Source organism: Cuculus canorus, chromosome 7 (assembly GCF_017976375.1).
Source record: "Cuculus canorus isolate bCucCan1 chromosome 7, bCucCan1.pri, whole genome shotgun sequence".
Taxonomy (NCBI): domain Eukaryota; kingdom Metazoa; phylum Chordata; class Aves; order Cuculiformes; family Cuculidae; genus Cuculus; species Cuculus canorus.
In genome coordinates, this window is record NC_071407.1 from 4164079 (window position 1) to 4184047 (window position 19969).

A 19969-nucleotide genomic window follows, 5' to 3' on the forward strand; every position below is an offset into this window, starting at 1 on the left:
GTTGGAAAATGTCATTGTGCAAGAGTGAAGAGCAAGTTAACATCAAGACAATGTACCAACCCACAATATTTTATCTGTGAAGCAGTTTTTAGGTAACAACAGCATCACTGTTCTTGAGCACCCACCCTATTCCCAGACCTAGCACCCTACTATTTCTGCCTATTCCCAAAGATCCAAGTCCGTGCTCAAAGGAACCCATTTTCTGTCATTAGAAGATGTGAAAACAAAAAAGATGATGATTCTCAACAGCCTTTCAGAAAACGATGTCCAGAATTGCTTTGAACATAGGCAGCATCATATGCAGCTGTGTGTCAACTCAGAAGGGAACTATTTTGAAGGTGACTGTAGTTAATTTTCTTAATTTGTTAAGTAAGAAAAGTCAACGGCACAGTCTCTCATCTTTTTTTTGTGTTGGACCTCACAGATCTTTTAATTTGCATCTAGCTTTCGACTAAACGATTTGCTGCCACGCTGTTTTCAAGTTACCAAGACTGAGGACACTTGGAGCTGGAAAAAAGCAGAGCATCCAACAAAGCCATAGAAGAACAAGTTTCTAATGTCACAATTCACAGTGTTCCTGTATATACATGTTTCCATATTTTGTGCTCACTAAGAGATAGGCATTTCACTTTGGAGAGCTTAAATGTTTCGTCAAGCACTGAAGATATTTCTAAAAACATTAGGTCAAAATTAGCATAAGCATTTGTTTCTCTTTTGTTGTTTGTAAATTTTCAGAATGTCTGTCATGTTCCAAGGCAAAATACAAATTTGATGTTTTGATTCAAAATTCAAAGCCATAAAACTTTCCATTTACATAGCGAAATGCAATGCATATATAAATGTCAACTGATAAAAGCAGACTAAGAAAAATGATAGTTTAGCCAAGCTTAATACACTACAAAGTACTAGATATAGAGAAAACAGAGGCGTTTCCATCATGTACAGCAATTATGATTTTCTATTTTTCTACCTCCAAGTAACCAACATTTATTACTGCTCAGTGAAGATAAGGAAACAGGGAACACAGCAATAAATTGAACAATAGGTAAATATACTTATTTTTTTACTTTATGGTCATATTTGAAAAGGATTTCTGTAGATTTTGTTGAGGTGATAGGATTAAATATTCTAAACTCAGTGCACTGGATTTGTAGCATTTAATAACATCTTTTTTGTAACGTATTAGCTCAGTGTAGGGCAAAGGAACAGATGAAGAGAAAAGATTCTGAACTAGTGTAAGCTGGGATATATCTGTTGACTTCCATAGATCTATTATCAGCAAAACATTTAGACAGACATTGTTAGACAGTATGATTCTATCCTGAAAGCAATGCAGAAAAGGGGGAGAACAGAATGAGAACCTTAAGAATATTAGCAGCATTGATTGCACATTCACAAAAGTATTATGAGTGGACTGTTGAAAAAGAAAGGTATGGGAAAATTTTCTTATTTATGGGAAAATTTTCCGTGACTTACACATGTTGAAGGGCAATGTAACAGTAGCCATGCAAAAATAATGGTAATTCTTCTGATCATAATATTTCATATAGAAAAGAGTCTTGATGGGATCATTCAGACTAGCAGCCAGTCTGTGCCCTAGGTGGCTTAAATTAATCAAACGGAGGCATTGAATAATATAATATATTATAATATAATATAATATAATATAAACATAACATACAAAGACTGATGGTAGTCTACCTTGGATCTCTCTGCTTACTTCTCCCACTATTACACTTTCATTCACTCCTATCTGTTGCACTTCCAGTTGTCAAAACCTAAGGCTTCCCAACTGTCACACACTATCACTCCTGTTGGACCTATACACATGCCCCTTCTCTCCAACATTTACCGAATCATACAATCACAAGGTTGGAAAAGACCTTGTAGATCATCAAGCCCAATCATTCCTATCTTTCACTACACCACGACCCTGAGCACCTCGTCTACCTGTCTTTTAAACCCCTCCAGGGATGGGGACTCTACCACCTCCCTGGGCAGCCTCTGCCAGTGCCCTTCTACCTCTATGTCTCTTCCTCAACCAACCAGAGAGGGATGCAGCCCCATGATAGCCAAGTTCATCTCACTTCCATCATGCGCTTCCTACCTCCCCCAGCACTGGCCCTGCTCCTTTATCTTCTGTGCAAAATCAATTTTCCAGCTCTAGGAACGTTCCTGCAGCAGGAACTGTGAATGGAACAGACCGGGTGCCATAAACTGCAGAGGCGGTTTATCAGTGACTCCCATGCATGGACTAATATGACAAACAGATAAATAGATTTTACAAACAAATACCTTTGCATGGGATATCATTGACCACCTTTGACTCTATGCCAGAAAAACAGCATCTGAATCCTAATACAGCATTTACAATTAAAGTAGTCGGTATTATTAATGGAAGCAACAGAGCATTTAAGTCATCTTTCCTAATTTGTCACAACAGCAAATCAAATAACATGATTCCTTTCTATTTGCAAAAAGCAGGCAAGATGAAATCTTCATTTCAAAATATAATTCAGAAAACGGTTTATGCAGCCACACAACTGAAAGGAACACATATACCATTGTATCTTTTTAATCTGGCGAATAATTACTTTATAATAAATAAAAAGGAAGATATTTTCTACTGCTTTGTAACATAAAACCTTTCATTAACAGGCCCTATCCCTTTCTGTCTGAGGTTTATACTAATGCTTTTAAAATAAAATTGAAGAAAATTATTCCCTATAAATATTTTTTTAGAAGACTTCATTCAAAAATTAAATACAGAAGGAGTCTTGTATTTGTGCTGGTTATTTGCTCCTTATAGAATGTTAGGTCTGAAAAAGCAGACGCCTTATCTTGCCTCACATCATTCAGATTCACCAGCAAAAAAACCCCATGGAAGCATAGAGCAAATGATAATAATTTAGATACCCTAAGGTCTGTCAGTTGTTTAAAGATAAATACATAACCATGAATCAAAGTTCTTTCACAGCAACATAACATGCTCTCTGAAATGTGCCATTTATCATGCATTTTCCACGGGTTTTTTGGAAGAGATAAGGCACATGTTTGTTTGCCCAAAGCACTTAGATACCATGATTTACTTGCTTGAATTATCTTACCCCCCTTCCCCGTACAGAAAGTGACTTACGTTGTTACCATGAAGCACAAACGACAATCACAGAGTTAATAAAACTTTATCAGTGGAAAACAGAATAACCAAACACTTCCTTATTAAATAACCTTTTACTCTTCTATTCCTTTTCCTCCGCAGACTATGACAGAGAGAAAGAGGTATGTCAGTTGGGAAGTTGAAACGGAAAGGGACAGAAACCAGGAAGAAATAAAAGGGTGAAGGAACATATATTATCGTTGATAGTGAGGAGAGTATGTCAGTGGATATAGAAAGAAGAAATACGTGGAGAGCGAAGGCAATAAATCAGAGCATAAAAGAAAAAAAAAGATAAGGTTTTACCCCAAATTTAAATGTGTAGTCATAAATTTATTCACAGAAAACAAGTGTCAGAAGTCATCTTCCTGGGGTCCTAGATTTTTATCGGAGAAAAGTTCTCCATTCTTCAGATTTGCACCCCTGCACTCGGTGCCGGTGAGGATGCACTTCAAATACTGCGTTCAGTTTTGGGACCCTCACTATAAAAAGGACATTGAGGGGCTGGAGCGTGTCCAGAGGAGGGCAACAAAGCTGGGGAAGGGGTTGGAGAACAAGTGTTAGGAGGAGCGGCTGAGGGACCTGGGGTTGTTTAGCCTGGAGAAGAGGAGGCTGAGGGGAGATCTCATCACTCTCCACAGCTCCCTGAAAGGAGGTTGTAGCGAGGTGGGTGCTGAGCTCTTCTCCCAAGTAGCAAGGGATCGGGTGACAAGAAATAGCCTAAAGTTGCACCAGGGGAGATTTAGATTGGATATTAGTAAAAAATTATCAAAAGAGTGGAGAAGCATTGGAACAGGCTGCTCAGGGAAATAGTGGAGGTGCCATCCCCTCAGGTTCAAAAAAACGTGTGGATGTGGCACTTTGAGACGTGGTTTAGTAGGAACAATGGGGTCGGGCTGATGGCTGGACTTGATCTTAGAGGTCTTTCCCATCCTCAATGACTCTATGATTTTTTTTTTTTCTAAAATACCTGCAAAGACCCAGCCAAAGTCCAGCTGCCTCGGTGAGTTTGTGAGGAATTATTAAGCTTTGGGAAGATTCTTTGCTCACCCTTGATCTGTTGCTATAGAAAATCAATTTTGTCTGGTTTGTTTTTTTTTTCCTATACAACGGACATGCTAATACTGCTGTTCCTGGCATAAAAACAAATGTCATCGTATTCACACCTGTATTAAAAATATTTCTGCCTAAGTAATTTAGCACATCTGTTTTACAATGACAAGAAAGTAACAAACCAGGTTTATTTTGTTATTTTGGTATTGAAAAACACAGCAAATCTTGCACTGTGTTATTTGGCTGAGAGGAGATTGAGGGGAGACCTTATTACTCTCTACAACTACCTGAAAGGAGGTTGTGGAGAGGAGGGAGCTGGGCTCTCCTCCCAAGTGACAGGGGACAGGACTAGAGGGAATGGCCTGAAGCTCCGCCAGGGGAGGTTCAGGTTGGATATCAGAAAAAAATTCTTCACAGTAAGAGTCATCGGGCACTGGAACAGCTGCCCAGGGAGGGGGTCGAGTCACCTTCCCTGGAGGTGTTTAAGGAACGGGTTGATGAAGTGCTGAGGGACATGGTTTAGGGAGTGTTAGGAATGGTTGGACTCGATGATCCAATGGGTCCTTTCCAACCTGGTGATTCTGTGATTCTGTGAAAAGAGCATCTTTAAGACTCCAGAATAAGAAGCAGGTGGCAAGCATATTCTGTCACTCTTGGAGGGCAGAATGGGCAACAGAAGGCAGCAGCATGAAGAGGAGTGCAGGGGTACACAACGATGACTAAAGGGATGTTCATTGATGGTCTGCAAGGGTTCAAAATTTCTTTGGGGGAAATGCACTGAAACTTTAGCATTGATTAGCATCTATCAATGAAAACAGATAATACTGTGAATACGGGAAGATGAAAAGCATAAAGCGTTTTGGCCTTATCTGTATTCCAAGAAGTGGTGTCTCACAGAAGTGCTGTAAAACTTCGGATTTTCAGTACTAAGTAATAATGTCTATGTATTTTCTGCTCAGCGTTCTAAGTCAGGGGCATGCAATTTTTAAAAGTGCATTATTATACCCTAAGACAAATAGATCACGTAAGACTAAATGGCTCCAAACTCATGCCAAAAAAGCAATTAGAAAATTGAATCAAGGAATTAAGGATTAATGTGAGCATGTTACACCTGTCAGCAGTAATAAGTATTTTGACAAGAACAGAATAAAGTTTGACAGTGTGCACAAATACAGATCTGATATATAAATCAAGTATTAAGATGAAAACAACTATGCATTAATCACTGTAATGTTTCCTAACTCAAGTGGTCTTAGTACTGCTTACAAGAATTCATTATAAATAAAGCAACTTCTCTGCTTCTTAAAAAAACAGCTCAGCTTATAATTTTTATTTCAGTAATAAATGATGCCGACTTAAACTTAATTTTTAATCATATTATTAAAACAGAATTAATCTGGTGAATTTCACGTAAACTAAACTTGATGACTTGGCAAATAAACAATCAAAACGGCTGTTGTGACAGGATTAGTACCTGGCTCAGAATGTAAACATCCACTTTTCTGGAGTTTAATGTGCAAGATTTCAGAGGGGTAAAAGAAAACAAGAAACAAGACTGTCCCCTGAGAAGTAAGGAATGGAGAAAAGGAGGAAACGTAAAATCTACATTGCTGCTATATTCATTTCTTCATTTCTCTTCGCTTCAGGTTCCTTTCCTGAATACTTTGACTATTTTCTGGTTTTCTTGATTTATCTGTGACAAGAAAATCTCAGAGTCAGAAAAGCACTCGAGCACCTAAGTTGGGTTTATGGTCAAACTCAGATACCTACGTGCAAACTGAAAAACCTCAAAACCCTGTTAATCTTCATTTCAATATTAAAAATTTCCCAAAAGCTGAAGCTCTCTGCTCAGGCCCATCGTGGTCTGTTTTATTTCCCACTCTGGACTCAATGGCATGGCTGCAGCTTCCCTGGATACTCATACAGCTGTTTTCTAAAACAATGAGGCTTTACAATACAGTTGTAGCTACTTCCCTTTAAAACACTGTTGAAGGCGATGGTGCTGCGTTCGTCACAGAAGGAGAATTTTTCCTGGTTCTCCTATTCTGCTTTTACTAAATGTTTATTTGAGGTGAAATACTCCGGCCTATCATTAAAGAAGCAGAGTAAAATGCTACAATCGCTCTCAACATTTTCAGTGCAGTAAAGGAAGACTTCAGCAGTGCTAAGGAGGAAAAGAAAATTCACTCTCTCAAATTTACAGAATTCCATTGATATCATTTCTTGGTGGTTTCTTTGGCCATTTTTCCTGGAGAGTCTCCCAATGAGCCTAAGCACAGCTATCCTGCCAACAGAATGAGATGGAAGACTCTCACCTGTAGCCAACCTGCACCATATCCCTACCCGGCGTTCTCCACGGTCATTGGCCAAGAGAATCAAAACCAACAGTAACATCAGAGGAATGAAGAAGCAGTGGGTGCTGTCAAAGCAGTGGCCTCCCAGCAGAAGGCCACAACTCCAACCGCACCCACTCCTGCTCGAAGGAGAACCTGGCACTTCTTCTAGAGTGCTCAAACTAAGGCAATGGCTCGGACAGAAACAAGGACTGTAATCAGTACTGCTTTTTTCATAGACTATTAGCGTTAAACTGCATCACTATTCTAAATGTTTGGTATATCTTAGCAAATGTTCATTAACATACTTCTTAATATGAGCTTCCAACCAACCCAAAAGTTTTGACAACTGTCTCCACAGATTTATATTAATGACAGTGCAAAAGGGGGGAAAAAAAAAGGCAAAAAATAAAAAAGCTTTCACCAAACATAATTTGTGTGCCAGGAGAAATATACTGGAGGAAATACCGCAACAGAATAAATAAGCAAGGCTGGAGTTCTGAGCGTCGCTTTGTGGCTGGCATAGTTCTTCATATGACTCTAGGGTTTTACTGAAATTTTAAGCATCCACTAAAGATTTTCAATTAATCCATCCTGTAAAGTTTCTCTCGTGCAGTTAGTGAGTGGAAAGCTTTACCTCATTTAAACCTACAAGAATGGCCCAGAGCGTGAGTGTCCTCAACACTTCGGGCTTCTACACTGCACTTTCTTTTGCCCGAGGATTTTTCCAGAGATTTCTAACTCTACTTTATGAGGTCCCGTTAACCTGTGCAAGATACAAAACCACTTTACCTACAACAGTAAAAGCTGGAGAACATCTTGGTGTACCTTAAAACTCTTCCACCTCTACTGAAAGTGACTTGAGGTAATTGCCTTGCTTTCATGACTGAGTCATCCATCCAGCACTGATTTACTGGGAGGACTCTACCGATCCTACTTGACCTTCAGAATGATCCAGTTTTCCCTGAAAATTTCTATAGAGTCTAACAGAGCCAAGAGGCTTATTGATAATATAATGCAACTTCACCAAAATTTCACTAACATTTCTTATTAGAGATATTTTTAACAGTGAATTATCTTTCCACAGTAATTTTGCCCCATTGTGCTAGCAGAATATAATTCTCCATTAAAATCTTTGTTTCAAAATAGCCATGGAAGTCTTAAAATACATTGTGGGTTTTTTTTCCACAAGAAAAACTGAGACTTAACAATAAAAATACATTATGATTACCAAGCTGTGATTACGGTCTCAGTGAGCAACACACATTGTTATCTTTCAATTTATTGTCTTACCTCCCTATCTCATATCAACTTGCGGTGATAGGCTGCATTCTTTTTTCGCACTGTTTTCTGAGTAGAATGTGGCTGTTAAGTTATCAAAGGTTGTGTACTGATGTTAAATTTGTGTGTTAATCTGAATGTGTTTATGCTCAGAAGAGCCATATTTTTATTATAAGAACTACATTTATGTGCAGTTATCCAGTTAATCTAGTAAGAGACTTTGTTTCAAATCCTAATACTATGTCATATAGCATTTCATTACCAAGAGAGTTATGAAATGACATTCTGATTAAAATTGATTTATTAAGACAAAGCCATGAGAAACACCTGCAGACACATCTATTTTCAATGGGGTTTCCAGCAAGAACTCCAAGTCAGGTTTTCTATTCCGCTTTCATCCTACTGCCTAGGGGTTGCTTTTTCTGCACGGTGACACCTCTGTGAAGCACCCTGCAGTTTTCTTGACTTTCACAAGTGGCTGAACAAAACACAAGACATTGAAGTTAAATAAAAATACCAGGTAGCTGCGAGGCACGTCACATTCCTTTTTCTGTGTGTCCATGTATGCAGTTTCCTATCTCTTCATGCTGGTAAATAAACTTGTTTTTGCCTTACTTTTCCATCTCAACCATTAATAACAGTAATTTCAGGTTAATCTGGAAATATTGAACATAACTTACAGCGGATGGTGTGTGTAGTAGTTGTACTGGATTCCTGCCAGAGGTATCCCCAAGAGCCTCCAGAACATTTCCCGATTAAGCTCTACGAGTCTGATTAAACGCTGGCAACGCTAGCGTCCAGTCTGTGAAGAGAAATTTATCTTGGCAGCAGCTAGCTAGATCCTGTTGGGAAAAGCACCTGAGACCCTATGTCTGTGGCATATACCACGCACCACACACGCCCAGACACTTTCCTGTAAATTCTTCTTTACTGCCACTTCAAATGCTGTAAGTCACAGTGGCGCGGTGCAGTGAAGTGATGCTAATGGGCATTCGTCTCCCAGATGGGTATATCTGTTGGATCTCCAAGGAGCAGAAATAAGAAATGGAGAATTCTCTTATTCCTCCACTATTCAACTTTAGATGCTCTTGTGTACAAAAACTCACATTTCTCTGGTGATATATTACTGAGTCCACCACTGCTTGAGCTTCGGCTGATTATGTAAGACTAGATTATCGCTCCCATATACCAGAGTGGGGTCATTTACATGGTCCCTCCAGTGTCACTACTGCCTTTTCAGGGCAGGAGAGATGAAGTACTAAAGCCAGGTTAAATTCCACCTAACTTGCAGGCCAGCACGGGCGGCTACAGCGACAGGCAGGGAAAGCTGCGCTAAGGATGAGCACAGTAGACGTTACTTTTGCCAGGGGCATGCAAACTGAGCCAGCTATAGATTTCCAAAATATCCATGAGGTGGATAAACTTGGGTTGTTTTTTTGGTTGAGGTGGATCATAAAATTCCAATCTGTCATTGCAACAATGAATGTCGAGCAGAAGTCCAAAGTTCTGACTAACCGGTGTCTTTCGTGACCACAAAGATCTCATTCCTGTAGCTGTGCAGCGTCCTAGAATCATCAAATATGAGGTTTGATCATTATTTAAAAGATCTATGCCAGACCTGAGGGCTAAGAAAGGCAAATGTCCTGAAATTATTATACTGTATTTTGCTTTTCTTGCAAAAATGGAAAAAAAATATAGTACACCGTATGTCATCCAAAATACACTTCTAGTGAACTTTTCTTCAGCAATACCTTCTAAAGTTCTTTTGCAATCTCCCAGCCACATGCAGAATTCCCAGTGAATGATAAATTAAAACATTTATACCTGGAATCATAATAATAAAAGAGAGAACTAAATCAAGACACATTGTGAAAACTAGCTGTCAGCAGAAGGGATTAAAGTGCAAACTTGGCAATATTCTTAATGCAGCAAAAAATGCTAATGGCGCCGGAATAACAAATTACTTTCTATCATGACAACTTACACAGATCAAAGCCTACTGAATGTAGGGAGGCCACAAACCAAACATCTGAAAGCATGACCTAGCTTTGATTTTGATTGTCCTTGCCGTGGTTTGAGGAAAGCTGTAATTTGTGTACACCGTAGCTGAAAACACCCTGAAACAAGTTATCCCTGTTTAAGATTTGTGAACCTACAGACGTTTCCAGCCTAGTGACTGCGTGTGGATATCGTGGGTCAGTTCATAGCTGCTCCAGCAGCAGCAAATAACCACAAAAGACCTCTATCCCGAGGAAAAAGTATGTGATGGCCAAAAAAGGGAACCCAGTTTTGCTCTATTCTACAGCAGTAGCAGCAGCAGGTGTTAAACGGACTGGCAGTTTTGGCAGTAGTTGCTGCAGCGAGGTGGGAAGGGAGAGGGCGGGCTGGCAGGCGTGGGAAAGCACAAACCAGACCTTTTAAAGGTGTTGCAAGACACGTCTCTCACTTTCCTCTCCTGAGGACCTCTGCCACCTACTCTGCCCATTCACCAATTTGAAAGCATAATTGGGTACAGCTTCTCACTTGAATCTTATTAATTAATTCAAATCTCTATCTACGAGATAATCCTTAGCTGCTTAAATCAGCACAACACTCCAGTAACAGCAGAACTACGCTGACTTTTACCAACTGCCAATCTGACACTATATTATTAATTTCTTAATGGTCTCCTTGAAAAATTATGAAAATAAACTCAGACTCAAGTATTATGACTTAGCGTTCCTTTCCAAGATGCTCCCTATCAAGACGGTTAGTACTTAGAATGGTCAAAAATGTATTAGGAGCTTCACTGAAAACGCATAAGAAATGAAACTCACGAGGATTTAATCTGACAAATAATTAGACACACGAGAATTAGTGCTTGGAGAAACTGTGGCAGTAAAGCAAACAGGATTATTCCCATGAATGAAATTATTTATGCATGTTACCCATGTTGGCTTAGCATAACTGGCAGAATAATTTTTTCTTTAAAAAGGCAGATTCTTTTTTTAATTTATCAAAACAGGAAAAAGACTGGTCCTTTAAAATATTGCAAAACCTGCATCATTTTTTACTAAACCAGTAAAGATCTTCTGTATAAAATATTGGCTGATCTTGGATTGGCTGAATCCCACTTCCTTATTCCACTTACATGGAAAGTAAGTCTTATTTTTTGAGAAAGCACCGTACTCCAAGCCTGCCTACCCTGCTGAGCGCTGGTAACAGAAAATGAACAGTACGGAAACATAGTCCAGCTCAGTTTACACTTCTGTCCCATGTGCGTTTCACTAGGGTTGAGCAGGAGTTTCTCAATATTTAATATTCATATTTCATATTTTTCTTGGTTTCTTCACTAAGGTGCTACACAGTCACTATGATTCACATTGAATTCTATGGTCCCCATTTCTTATTGCATGAAAGTACAGAAAAGCTTATTAATTTGCTTCGGGAAATGTTCTCACTTTAAATTTTACATTCTAAAATTTAGCAGCAGCAATGATGCTTGGAACATTTATTCTCTAACAGTTTCACCATTTTCCCAGCAGACTGACCATCTTTTTGGAGAGTTTCCTTGAAAATTCACAGATTTGTGAACTTTTCACTGAAGTTGTCTTCAAGTCCTTGCATTCCATGAAGCTTTGTACTCCACCTCATATATTTTTCATACCTAACCAAATGATTTCGCTTCCCTTCATTTTATGCATGATGTTTAATCCACTGCCAAGAGTAAAACAGAAGAATGTTTGTCCTGTAACTCAGTCAACAGAATGCTCTTAACACATTTACTTTTGTACTATGCGTAAACTCTAATTTATTTTAGCATGGACTACTATTAGGCTAACAAGATAAACCTTGCATTTCACCTTCGTTTTATGATTTCTCTTCCCTTTTCCCACTCCTTCCCAATACTTTTCCCAGTCTTGGGGTGCTCCTTCCATGGAAATAAATACCCCATATCAAAATGCCCCTGATTAACACAATAAGCAGGAGGAGTAGGATCTTATTTACTTAAACAAGGCTTTCGATTTGAGACCAGTCATCAAGCAGATGTTATTTCTGAAGCTGAAAAGTATTCTTGATGATCGTTACTATAGAAACCAAGCTTTGTAAAATATTCCAAACAAACACTTCTTTATTAGCTGGCGCTGTAACTACAGCCCACAGCATTACGCTGCGTCCCACGGTAAGTTATCAACCGTGTATATTTTCTTTCCGGTGATTTGCTTTCAATAGTAACTACAAGACAGGATTTCTATAGGTCCTAAAAGATAGTGTATCACAATATCAGCCATCCATAAAATGACACACACTGTAGTCATTCAGCACGGAGGGCCCGTCTGCTTCATTTCCCCCCTCCTGCGGGCAGCCACTCAAATCAGTCTTCCCCTGTTCGGCAACAGTGAATAACAGGAACCCACTGCTAATTCCTGTGGTTAGATCAGCAGCACAAAACCAGCGGTAGTTACTAAATGCCAGCCCCAGCCTCTTCAGCAATTAAACCATTCTTCACTCTTAGTAGACTTGAAGAGTGCGTTGCTCAGAAAGCATCTTTCTTGTCATACCATAAACCAGAAGTTTCAGACTTGTTGCTTTATTTGTTAAATGAGGCTAGAAGAGAATTAAAACATTTGAAGCCTGGTTCCAGTGAAGCCACTGGGAATCCACCAGCGCAAAACCCCTGACCCTGGGCACATGCCCAGGGCTGGAGCAGGTCACGTCCCTGCCAGGTGAATCAGGAACACAACAGCTCGTGTCAGAGAAAAGGGTAAGTAAAGTCCCCTCAGCTCAACCTCTGAATGGTATTTGAACCACCTCTTTCTCTTGCTGTAACTAAACTACCCACTACCCATAGACAACAAATTCTATTTGAAGCAAACAGGTGAGAACTGGCGTGTTATTACTTGTAAATTACTTGTAAATGAAAACAGGCTAAGCAAGAAAATCGGGAGGAATTTTATTATATCATGTGGATATTGGAAATATTCCTTCTCTGAGGTATTTCTGTCTCCTTTTACAGAAAAATCCTTACAAAGGATAAAATGTTACTAAAATTTCTAACTATAGCCCTCTCGAGATGGGTATGGTAACAACTTCCGATCATTATAATTAAAATCCCGAAGTTTTTTTTTCATTCTCAATTTATTGTCTTGTCTCCTAATCTCCTTTAAGTCTCTATAACGTGTTTCTATTCAAACAGGACAATTTTGGCCAAGTCTTTCAGAAACTTCTCAGCTATCTTTGAGACGTACGACAACTAACATTTTCCCCTAATACCATTTCTATTCAAGGCTTACAATTCAATTTAAAACTTGGCCTTGACTCAGATAATGTTGCTTATTCCTTATTCATTATTGTAAAACAAATCTAGTTTAAAATGCAGTGATACAATCAGAGCACAATTAGATTTCCATAAGAATATACAGAAATATGGAATTACACATGCCACTTGTATTTATTTTAACACGCAACACTGCCACAGTAAGGGAAGTATTAAGCAAAAGAGTACAAATTTACAAAGAATTTAGTTACGGTGATTTTTCAGCCTGCAACATTATGATGAAGATAGTGACAATGAGAATAAATTATTATCATTAATAAGAATTAATATATTTTAATATATTGAGTAGTGTTTAATATTATATATGAATATATTTTAATTACTATGTTATTGATAAAAATTATAATAAATCTATGACAAAATTTAAGTATGAAAAATACGTGGCAAGGGATATTCCAGAAAGACATCACTGACAAAGCAAGAGTACTTGCAGGCATGTTTTATGAAGACAGGTTTACAATTCAGAAGTGATTGTGTGGGGTTGAATACTAAGAATGCAATTAGGGCACAGCACCTGTCTTGATGGACCAACATCTAGAAAGGAAAGCGCCGTAGTTAAATGAAGGTTAAAGGTGCAGAGAACACATAAGCTACCTCTTAAACGGCAGTTACCCGTGCAGAGTGCTGAGAACATCTTAACAGGTTTTGTACGTCTTTGAAGTAGTTCACGGTTTCTCCACAGAAGAAAAGTTGTAAACAGATGTAGATAACTAGATAGCTGAGCCAAAGCATGCCAGGTCCTCTGGATAAGGGCCCTCAAGGGATTACAGGACCTAGCAACAAATCTGACTGCCTCCTACTTCCCGGCTTAGCTGAGCATGTTGCCACTTACAGCTACTTTGACTTAGGACGACCTTCACTACCTGCCCCCTAGTCAAACCCATTCCCCTTTATGTGCAGCAACTTCGCTTTTCTAAGGGCTTGGTTGGCTGGTTTTTATTTTCTTCTTAGCTCTTCCTTGCTGTATTCTACATTGAGAGGAGAATCAACGTAAAAACCAAAAAGTATGCATTTATAGACACACGCTGATGTACTGCACACGTGAGCATACGTCATTAATTCTAATTGTACTAGCAGAAATCACCGGAATGTTGTGTTGAAACAAAAATGAAAGCATAAAAAAACCCCTACCTTTGAAGAGCTTGAAAAAGAAATCCTCTTGAAAACTTTCTCAAACAGAGTGGTTGCTCCCAATTCCCAAAATGCCTATTGAAATGTGCTGCACTAAAGGGTTCTAGAGCCAACGATATATTTAGGAATTTCATAGATGTCTTTTAGTTCTCTTTAGATCATAAATTGCCAGAATGGTTCCTACTCTTTCCACTTCCCTCGTCCTCGATTCTCCTGTTGTGACATTTCTGGATGACTTCCAGTTCTGATTGTTGTAAAGTCCTTGTTTTTGCAGAATCACCTAGCGTTGAAATTTGCAATTCCAAACGCTATCTTTTTTGGTCTGTTTATCAGCTAACAGTCTTTGCTCAAGCAATCTTTGCCCTTCACATTCCAACTGGTTTTGTCCTTATTCAAACTTCTATGAATTTCCTATAAGTAATGTAACTTAAAATATAGATGAATATTTTTCTTCATTTAAGGAACAGTTTATCTTTGTGTAACCTTCAGTCATGGAAAGTATCTGAACATGTACATAATGACAAACTTAATTTGGGGGATTAACATTTAATCCATTTGATCTTTACATTACTGAGTTTTACTTTCACATTTTCTTTATATATTTAAAACAATTTTTCATGTCCACATTAAAGCCCTCTTCATATAACTCTCATTTTCCTCCAGTTTTGATCATTAGAGTTTCCTAATTCTCAGTGAAGTGCTGAGCAAGCTGAAGATGTTAATTGGATATATCACTTTATTTTTTCTTGTGAGAGTTTCTTATAATGGCTGCTCATGTAGATGATAGGGATGTTAATCAATTTGCATCTGTCCTTCTAAAGAGATTCGGTTAGGTTCCTAATTAACCATCTGCAAACAAACCGCTGCTCAGTAACAGTGTTCAGGCATTTCTTGGGAGTTAGCGAAGGTCGCTGAGGGCCCTATGCTACCGCTCTGCCCTGCGGTAAATATCCGATTTCTCTCAATATAGAGAAAGTAATTGAAAAAGGACAAGTGTCTCGCAATCTAGATTGGGGATCACTGGATTGTCTCTAATTGAGTCATTGTTATTATCAGAAAACATGAAAAGTTGCAGGGAGATGTTGCTCCCGCGAAGAGACTGGTGCTTCAGCAATACCAAGAGTCTTGTATTCCATAGTTATAAGAAGTGAGGACCATGAAGAACAAACACTCCTATGATGAAAGTAATAGAGTAATACAATCTTACAAAAAAAAAATTAAATTATTTCCTCAGATAAAAATGATACTTTTTCCCCAAAAGAAAGATGCATTATTCTGAGTATTTGCAAAGATCCTGGTCTTCAGGAAGACCTGCTAGAAAGTTCTTTCATATTTTTGAGTTTTTAATCAATAACTTTATCACTTCTCTTCCTTCATTAATGTTTTCAAAGCTACCCACCCAATGCTATCCCATAACACCTCCTCCACTCTGCAGTGACCACAGGAGTTCCTGAACAGCTTCAAGCAGGGTAATTAACCTCCCTAACAAATCTTGTATTCCACTGCCTCCTGGAGAGTTGAGCACGCCAATGTGATAAGGATGTCTTTTTTTATTATAACATGCATGGCATTACATACTTAAGGCACCGTATATTTGTATGTATACATATCCCATTCCCAGTATGCTGTTATGGACTACATACACTCACAAAGACTCAATGCACAGCGTCTAGCTCTTTACTTCGGGGCTGCTCACAGCCACAACAAAGAGACAGACACTAAGTTATTGTCCACACTTACAAACAATTTCTAGTACAAAAGGAAACCATATTCTCCACTCTTACAAGAAAGGAACTTACTGATGTATGTCAGTAAGCATTACTCATTTTTACCGCACAGAAGCCGATCAAGGGTGCCACTCAATCACTTGAAAGGGATTACAGCTGCTCTGAGGCGCTTCCAGTTCTGCCTCCATATCTATTTTTCATCCTTCTGTATTCTGTTCGGTACCTCACTAAAACTGCTGAAAATTAGGGGTAGTACATTCCTGCTAATCCACATCAAAACAGATTTTGTGTAGTGATGATGAACACTGGACCATCTGCACAAAATACCTACGTGGAAGTGTCTGCTTTTACATAGCTTGTCATGTGAGCAGAAAACATGACAGAATCCACACAACTTGGCATTATACCACTTTAGAGGTGTTATTCACATTTTGATTTAGTGCTAATGCCTCAGTGAAAATATTTTATGCTTTCGACAAATACCAGCAAGGAATCATTGTGACTCTTATGATTGAAGCACTTTAATTTGTCTTTAATTCTCCAGCTGTTAGAACTCTTTTTCTGGCTAGCACTGGTATGTAATTATTATAGATCCCTACTCTACCATCTTTAGGAGTTGAGCAGGATCATTAGGAGTTAAAAAAAAAAAAAGATAAAGAAACAAAATGAGCTTGCTAATCACCAAAAAGGGGGAAAAAACATTCTATGAAGGTGGAAAGCAGAACCACAAATCAGAGATCTACTCTGAGAATGTTCATCTTCATTTTCTGAAGTTTTACTTGACTCTGACTCAGAGATCTCCCTCAAAATCCAGTTTTGTTAAAGCATATGTAGTTGAAATTGATTGCAACAGACTGCATAACATGAGACACCCTCTCTTCATCATTTTCCAGATTCTTATGAAAGTAAACTCATCAAATAATCTAAAACCTTGTTACCAGGGTTCTTGAATATGGCACCTACTGCTGTCTTTCCTTTCCATTACCACGTACGTGCAAATGATTAACGTTCTCTTGCATCCCACTGCACACCTTTGTTCACCTGCTCCATACTTAAAAGGAAAAAAAAATACACAGCCTTCTTTTGGAGACCTAATCTGACTCTAAAAATATCTAAATATCATTTGTAACAGTTTTTGCTAGTTCAAAATGCAAAGGCAGTTTTTTGCTGTTAAGTTCTGGTATTCTTCTAAAGCTCATAACATATATGCTAGATATTTATTTAGCACCAGTGAGCACTTTTGGGCCTGCTATCTCACAATCCTAGGAGGTAGAAATTAAAGGATTGGATAACCTAAACTGGGAGATTTACAGTTTTCCGCTACGATACATAGCACCTTCTTCAGGACTTGAAATTTAGAGCGTTATAAATGCAAGAATTAGCTTTATAACCTAAGAACATTAGATATAAACCTATATCACAGTTTTGAATTTCTGGGTTTTTTTCCGACACAAACCATGTAGCATATGCATAATGTATGTCAATGCAATCTACAGAGCTTTTATTGATAATGGTTTGGTGTGATCTATATAACTAATATATTGCTCATTTCTGAGTAATGTCATCCTCCCAAACTCTTGTTCACACACATACAAGAAGAAAACATTGGATGAATATCACTCTAAGAGGGCTATATTACTCTTGAATGTCAAAGCTTATGCAAATCGTGCTGAAGAAGGCATAACACTGACTGGCATCACAAAATCACACACTCTAAATACATCATGCATTTCAGAAAAAGAAGTAATTTAAAGAAGAAATGTCAAGTTTCTCCTTTCCTACTAGTTTTTATATACTTTGGGTCGAAAACCAGTGCCTCAGCTTCCATCAATTCAACTGCATATTGATGAGAAATAGAAAACCGGACTGTAGAATTTTCTGAGTTTATAATTTCATCTAGCAAGGATCATTTTTATCGTCTGATTTGCATTTAATAAATAAGAGGGGGGAGGTGTAGAATATATTTCTAGTTCCTGGTGGTTTTGATCTTATCAAGGGTCGATAACTTCCAGTATGCACAGGCATCTGAAGCCTTCACCATCAACACCTCCACAACACGCAATGATTAGGGGCAGATTTGTACATCCTCAGGGTTTTTTCACTTTTGCAAAACTAAAGGCTAAAAGATTATATGCTCAGGTTTGTTTTTTGGGTTTTTTTTTACAGTTGGTCACTACAATTTCTCTAAAAATTCCAAATATCCTAAATTTTGAAAAGCTGTATCACAGTATCTCCAAAGGATTTATATATTCTTATTTTAATAGATTTGATGTACAGAAAAGTAACTATATATTCAATAGTTAAGTATTCACCGTGAAACATTCAGCAATAATTCAAAATTTATTACTTTAGGAAAGTGTTTTCAGTATATTAAACACCAAATACAAAATTTTAAATGTTGATTCATAAAGTCTCTAAACAATCTATAGACCTTTCTGTTTCTTCATAGGATATGGTTTGTAAATCTTTAGGATATATGTTTAAAATTATTCATAATCAATACTAAAATCAAAGAGTTGGCAGCGAGTTTATTCTGAAAACCGCAGTCATGCAATTTATATTCTGCCACAGTGGTCAGGTCAGAGTAAGAAAACAGAATGAACTGATGCAGCTAATTATGACCTAATTCCAGTTTCCCAGACTGAAACAAATGATTGAACTATACCTGCCACATTGAATTTAATGTTTTACCTGCACAATAATCTGTAAGAAAATTAATATGAATAAACCCACATTGAAGTGCTTTACAGTTTTGAGAGCTGCCAATTGTATTGTTTTGAGCAGCTCTTAGGGAAACGTGAAGGTATGAAAGTGCATTCTTTTTTTTTCCTTCCAAGGGGGATGGATTGCCTGTAAGATACTAATTTATAGCACGTTAATCGAGGCACTTTCCTAGGCAATATGAGGCTATCGCTACAGGAATGAGATGCACCGTGGTTCCCTGCTGCCTCAGACCACCAGAATTCACACATGTAGTTTAGGCAATGAAATCTCCTTGTCTCTATTTCTGTGCTGCTTTAACTTGGAGGGTGCTTGAACTCACTGAGCTTCTCCACTTGGGTCAGAAACCATTCTGATCACTTAAGCTGTCTCCGTGTACAGAAGAGGTCCTCATTTGGAGCTAAGAGTTTAGAAACTACCTACATTCTGCTGAGACTAGAGTCTCTCAGGATGGGCATCGCATCACCATCTAAACCCCACACAGGGGTCCGATTTGTTAAAAATGTGTCTTATAAGCAGATATATTACATACCTTTTGCATAATAATCTTGAAGTTAAAGTACACAACCAAGATGTAAATCCTGGATCCAATTTTCCAATAACTGGAGGCACTCAAACACAACTTTACACATTTTTGACAGTTTTCCCCCAAGGGTATGCCGAGGACATGGCACAGTCTTCACTGGGGAAGCTTATCATTCCAGTGGCAGGACACACGCTATAATCAAGACTATTTGCAAGCTTCAGATTAGACAGTAAGGAGGAAAAGGAATTGGACTCTTATCAGAATGCTTAAACACTAGGATACAATTTTGCCTCTTTTGCTGTTTTTTGTTTCAGATGGCTACGTTACTGCTGTTACTTAATGGTCCACCTTCAACCTCTATTTCCTCTATTTTTTTTTTTTAATGAAATCATGACTTTTAATTAAAGTCAACTTTGCTCGCCAGCTGTCACGGACAGTCAGTTTTTGACTGCTCATTCATCTTTAGGCACATACAGGTGCATATTGAATTTGCCAATAGCATCCAACAATTATTTGGGGCACTGCGAGAAAGGGATCCTCTTCCACTAGTCTTTATTTAAATGCAGAATATAGAAATCAAAGACAATGTTAAAAAATACCATTAACTCTTCGGTACTACATTTAATTTAAATCAACACCTTCATTATACTGCATCTGTGCAAAGACTGAAATGATGAGATGTCACTTTTCATTCAATGCCTATGTTCAGCACGAGTTAAAGATAGT

The 19969-nt window shown here is 38.2% G+C and overlaps 1 protein-coding gene across 2 annotated transcripts in view; it reads right to left on the minus strand.

Moving 5' to 3' along the window:
• ATRNL1 (attractin like 1) overlaps positions 1–19969 on the minus strand; it is a 511034-nt gene that overhangs the window by 56887 nt on the left and 434178 nt on the right. The window lies entirely within an intron of this gene.